At 46.7% G+C, this 6,536-nt stretch overlaps 1 pseudogene; it reads left to right on the plus strand.

The window, feature by feature from the left end:
- The first annotated feature begins 4,415 nt into the window (after positions 1-4,415).
- Positions 4,416-6,062, plus strand: LOC125934045 (60S ribosomal protein L29-like; annotated as a pseudogene).
- The last annotated feature ends 474 nt before the right edge of the window (positions 6,063-6,536 follow it).

The raw sequence follows: 6,536 nt of genomic DNA on the forward strand, positions 1-6,536 counted from the left end.
GTCTTAAGAGAAAGTAATTTGAATTATCCTAAATAAATGATGTACAATGATATTGAATCAAAATGGAAAGACCTCATTATCTTTGGCCAACTTTCAGATTGATCAACCCAGACATCAGCTTAACCCACTGTAGGTAGGTTCACTCGCTGATGATGAGATGCCTTCAACTCACCCTGCCCCTCAGGGTAGGTGTTCACCGCATTTGTGTCAATTTAGTTATAATTAATATTTACGTGGCCTTTAATACTTCATAGGGTAAAGAACTACCCCATTTCTTTTATCGCTATTGAGAGCTTAACATCCTTTGGTTTCTTGATTGACATGTGGTAGACATCCAATGTTTGCCAGACTGACTTTATGCCTGAGCTTCCGTTCATCCACATTTAGGATAAATGCTGGTATTCCATTAGCCTCCTAAGTAGTCAACACCTCGTACGAATTGAACGTCGGGCTCTTAGAGGCTACCCACTCTTAGGCGGGTCACACATTAGATTACCTCATGTGTTTCCTGTGAACTGTCAACTGTGTCTGAACTCTGTGTGCGTAACCTCGGAGCTGGCCACTGGCCTAGGATAAAAGCTACCGCCAACTTAGCACTTAAAACGTTGCTATCTTCTCCCAGTTTTCATGGGTGTGAAGTACAAACAAGATGCTGTGGGTCCTCATCCCGGGTTCTCATCAAGGTGAGGATCCAGGTGCCGGCTGGGTCTGTGGTCTCATCCGAAGCTGGTATCTCTGCCCCAGCTTGCAGGTGTTGTTGGCAGAATTCTGTCCTCTGTGGTCGTGGGCCTGCGGGCCTCAGCTCCTGGAGGCTGGTTGCCGCTCTCTGCCACATGGCCCTCTCCACATCATGGCTGTTTCCTTCTTCAAGGCCAGAAGGTGGGCGTTTGCTGCTGATGCTTTGATGTTTGTGGTCCATGGATTTGGGCCCTGTGTCAGGCTCTGTGTTGACAGTGTGGAGCCTGCCTGGGATTCTCTCTCTCCCTTTGTCACTGCCCCTCCCTTGCTCTCTCTCTCTCTCTCTCTCAATCTCTCTCATAAACGAATAAACATTAAAAAATTTGAGGGGGGAGCCTGGGTGGCTCAGTCGGTTGAGCATCCAACTTCGGCTCAAGTCATGATCTTGCAGAGTTTAAACCCCACGTCGGGCTCTGTGCTGACAGCTCAGAGCTTGGACCCTGCTTCAGATTCTGTCTCCCTCTCTGTCTGCCCCTCCCTGCTCATGCCCTGTCTCTCTCTGTCTCTCAAAAATAAATAAATGTTGAAAAAAAATTTTTTTCAAGTGCTTCCCTGATTGGTCAGATGCATTCAGATTAATCTCTCCTTTGACTAACTTGAAGTCAACTGATTGAAGACCTTAATGACACCTGCAAATCTCTTTCCCTTTGGCACATGTTCGGAGGTCTTACCCATGCCCAAAGGGATCTGTTGTAGAGAATGTGTACACGGCGGGGCAGGGATCGCAGGGGCCATCGTAAACATGACATCCCCTGTGCCACCGAAGAGAGACAAAACTTTTGTACGCGTCTGCACATTGTGCACTATGTTACCTCCACCCGTGCCCGGATCATGAGGAATAAGTGACACAGAACATTCATTCATCAAAGCCCCTAACAAAATGGTCCGGCTCCGAGTGACTTGTTGAAAAGAGCCACACCGAACCTACCAGAGGCTTAGTATTGCTTCACATTCCTGCTGCAGCAGAATGTAACATATTTTAAGTGCCTTCCACTCTTCCTCCCAGGGTGCCCAGGGAGACGGATGCCTACGCTGGGGAGGAAAAAGTGCCTGCATTCCTGCAGACTCCAACAGCACTCCAGTCTCTATTGGTGTGGGTAAAATATAACAATGTAATATTCGGGGGTTGAGGGGGACATTCAGACATCGTATCCCAAACATATAACAACTAGTAAGGTACCAGAAACTTCCAGTAAGGACAGCCCAGATTGCTAGGTGGAGTTGAACCTAAAGACTCTTTGTGGGGCCAGACATTAACTCTTCAGTTACTGGATAATGATGAGGTTCCATCATCTAAGGTGGGGCCCAGGGCTTATGAGTAGTTTATTTACCTAAAGTTGTAGAGATGTTTGGATATTTTATCGATCGGTATGCAAGACATGCATACGGGCTAGAGATTGGCCCTGTTTGTAGTTTAAGAATATTTACCTCCAGGCACCTGGGTAGCTCAGTCGGTTAAGCATCTGTTTTTTTTTTTTTTTTCTAAATTTTTTTGTAACGTTTATTTATTTTTGAGACAGAGAGAGACAGAGCATGAATGGGGGGAGGGTCAGAGAGAGAGGGAGACACAGAATCAGAAGCAGGCTCCAGGCTCCGAGCTGTCAGCACAGAGCCCGACACGGGGCTCGAACTCGTGAACCACGAGATCATGACCTGAGCCGAAGTCGGACACTTAACCGACTGAGCCACCCAGGCACCCCAAGCATCTGACTCTTGACTTCAGCTCAGGTCCTGATCTCATAGTTCGTGGGTTCGAGCCCTGCGTCAGGCTCTATGTTGACAGCCCAGAGCCTGCTTCAGATTCTGTCTGTCTATCTCTCTCTCTCTGTCCCTCCCCTGCTTGTGTTCTGTCTCTCTCTCAAACATAACAAAAATAAACATTAAAAAATAAGCAAAATAAAAAATAAAAAAAAAAAAAGAATATTTACCTCCCAAGAGAATTCTCAGGAGAGGCAACCTGTTAAAACCATTTTCAGGGCTAGTGATTAAACCATGAGGTTCTGGGGGAAAGGTTGTCTTATGCAAATGCCTTGATGTGGTCTAGGTCTTTATGGTGGGGAAGAGAGAAAGACTTGCAGAGAATAAAAGGGGGCCGTTCCAGAGTCCAGCCAGCTCGTCTCCCGTGGGCCTTGTTCTGCCTCCAGGAAAACCTCTAACATCTGTTACACGCATCACTTACATTGCCACAGAGCCCCGGTACCGCTCTCGCATACACGCGACCACGGGAAACTGGCTTTATTAATTAGAGTGCTTGCCCATTGGAACTATTTGCTCCCATTCATAATTCATCGACATCCTTGTTAAATAAATATTGGGGCATTCACTCATCCCAAGCAATTATCTAAAAGAAGCTACATCCATCACAAGGGTTCATAAACTGGGAGACTAGAGTATGAAACATTCTGATTAAAGGAAGCCTACTTTGAATGGCAGGTGTGCCCATTCTCATCCATATGCGTTAAGTACTTACCAATACTGGAAATGAGGTGCCAGCTGGGACGACACATTGGGACACAGCAGCAGGCCCTCCCTGGCGGAACGCAGCTGGCATGGTGGTACATTCAGAAGCTCCTGTCACCTATGATCAGTGAACAGCAGATTTTCTGGGTGTCCGCACTGAGGTGCTCTCATTCTTCCCCTTGCGCCTTGGGGGAGAACAAGCCTGGGGTGCTGGCAGCGTGCCTGGGCGACTCAGCCCTCTTGTCTTTGTCATAGATGGATACCAGTGTTCCACGAACCACTCCCGCGACTTGGACACCCAGCAGCCACGCTGGCCCGCTCTCAACACTCACTGAAAGTCAGGCAAGGTTGAAAATCAGGCTCAGCACGTATTCCAGGATATCAGAGATCAGAGGGTCTGCACGGGAGATTTCTGCCTCCTTCCAGCTCTCAGAGCCTTGAAGGAAACCTTTGCACCAGCCTGGCCCTCTTCCTTCTTTCTGCTCTGAATGGCATGTCGTTAGGGCTTCCTCTAGGGCTTGAGTTGGCCCCTGAGCTACATCAATTATGCATGGAAACAGGCAGTTTCTTGCCCTTCTTTCGCTCTTGCAGGGTTACAGCAGCCTTCCACGTGAGGTCCGTGCCTTCTTGGGTATTGTAACAAGATCCTCCTGTTGACTTGATGTAGAGGCTCGGGCAGCTGTCCAAATGGCTTCTTTGTACAATCTCCTTCCTGCTTTTATCCCTATGAAAATGGCCTCCTTATCATGATCCTCGAAAATATTATTGATTCTGGTACAGGTCTATGCACAAATATCCATGCCACAGTCAGTCCTGGAAACTGTTTTAGAAACCTCAGCTTCCCGCCGAACTGTTGCCTTCTCTGGTTCCACCATTTACTAACGGATTGATACAACCTCCATAATTAAGTCCTGATGTTCCGGAACACATTGCTCCTCCCCACGGCCTGATATTGTACCATACATTGAGGGGGGCTGGGGGAAGATGAGGAATGAAACATTCCATATTCTTAAACATCAAATAAAAAACTCAAGTTTGTTTCTAACATTTCACAGGACCCTATCACTAAAAGCAAGTTACTTTCCGTTTCCTGGTTTGAGCAAAGTGGTTTTGAGCCTCTGGGGCCAGCTCTTGGGGAGGCGTGGGACGATCGCTGCTTGAGAAGTTCGTGACAATGAATGTCGATAATGAGGGTTTGAGAAGTCAGCACCGTTCTAATGAACTTGTGTGAAGGGTTTTTCAGAATAGAGGCTGACACGCAGGCACCAGGTGCGGCCATTACTAGCCTGTTACTGGCTCCATATTGGAAGGCCCGCGTCGTTTGGCTTCCCACCTTGAACAGCAAAATAATACGGTCTGCCTGCCGCCTGCTTGTCACGATGGATGGTGGAACACTTGCTTGGCCCTTGGAAATTTTGTATAAGATTCATTCTGAGGATTGAGCGGCTTTATGTGTTTTATTTGTTTAAAAGGACATAGAATTGGAACATCACTTCTGGGAGTGTGCTTACCAGTCGAGCACAGCAGCAAATTGTCAGTCACAATTAACGTCAGTGAAGGAACGATTACTGAATCTTCTCTGATGCGCTGTGTCTCGTGACACAGCAGTGTCGCACGGCTAAATGACAAAACAGCAGGTCGCTCTCGTAAAGTGAAGCGTGCGCTGTTACTCTCCATTCTGAGAGCAGCTATCGCCTCCTCAGGAGGCTTTTTTCTGGAGAAAATAACAAGTCCAGCCCGTGTGAGGGTCTCTGTCTGTCTTCAGAATTTCCAACAGCCTCTTCCAGAGAAAGAAATAGAATATTCATATTAGCAATGGTTTCTTTTTTTTGAGAAATGTGTATTTTTGAGAAAGGGCATCTTTCAGATTCCAGAAGATGGCCTACTGCTTTGTGATGAGTCATCGCGAGGTGCCAAGTGCCTGCATAGCATGATTCAAAGTAATGTCAGCAAAATAAAATTATTATAATGATAACACCTTGAACTCATATAACATTTATTATGAAGAGTATAGAGACGGTCATATAATCACATTTACTTGTAAAGCCTCTGAAAGTCAGCGGGATGCTATATTCCAAAAGACAGCAATACAAAGAAATGTTATGTAATTCCAAACTTGGCAATAAGTTGAAGGTAGACTCGTACTTCCTATCTCCTACAAAATGACTCTCCATCAATAATTGTTTACAAAATACTGGTGTGGAAAAAAACGATGAGTTTTTCTAGTCAGGAAGTTGTGTCTTCCTCCTCTTTCTTTCCTCCATTCTTTCTCTGCCTTCCGTGAACATCTGCTGCAGTTACTTATTCATTCAACAAGTATTTATTGAACGCCTACTGCATGCCCTACATTGTACCAGGTCCTGGGGAAAATTTCCTCTTTCTCTTCTGGTCCCAGACACGTTGGGAGCCACCAGCTTCGGTGCCGACACAATCAAGTCCAAGAACCACACCATGTGCAACTAGTCATGAAAATGGCATAGAAATGGCACCAAGAAACCTCATCGCAAAGATAATAAATCTCCAAAGAGGGTGAACTCCACGTTCCTGAGGAACATGTGCTTTACCAAGAATGCAAGAAGGGCCCAAACAAGATATAGGCAGGCACAGCCCAGGCCACCAGGACCATCTTCAAGCCCAACGAGATCAAGCCCAAGATTCCAAAGGGTGGCAGCCGAAAGCTTAATCGACTTGCCTGCATGACTCATCCCAAGCTCAGGAAACGTGCCCATGCCCGTCTTGCCAAGGGTCTCGGGCTCCGTTGGCCAGAGGCCAAGGCCAAGTCTCAAACCAAGTCCCAGGCTGTAGCTCCAGCTCCAGCTCAGGCTGCCAGAGATGCCCAGGGCCCTACCAAGGCTCCGGTGTAGAAACTTAAGTAGGCTGATATGAGGATAGAAGTACTGGTGTGACCCTGAGATCTGTCAAAGAAGAAAAAATAGAGGAAAAAATGTCTACATCAATGAGGTGGTATCACAAGGGAGATCTATCTATCTATCTATCTATCTATCCATCTATCCATCTATCTCTATGTAGAGAGAATATTAGATGTTAACAATTGCCATTGAAAAAAGAAGAAGCAGGAAAAGGGGTAAGGAGGCCAAGGTGGGAATAATTAATAATGTGATAACTTTAAAATAGGCTCTTGGCGGAGGGACCCCTCAGACCATGAAGCCAGGCACGGGGATGGCCACAGGATGAAGATAGCATGTTGGGCAGGTCTTTGCTGTGGAGCAGGCATGGTCTAGGGTGGGAGAGGCATAAGGGAGAATGGCTGGCATGTTAATGGATGAGCATGGCAGACACACACCGTGGATTTGCTCTCTGAAAGCCTATACAACCCT

This window comes from Panthera uncia (assembly GCF_023721935.1).
Source record: "Panthera uncia isolate 11264 chromosome A1 unlocalized genomic scaffold, Puncia_PCG_1.0 HiC_scaffold_16, whole genome shotgun sequence".
Lineage (NCBI taxonomy): Eukaryota > Metazoa > Chordata > Mammalia > Carnivora > Felidae > Panthera > Panthera uncia.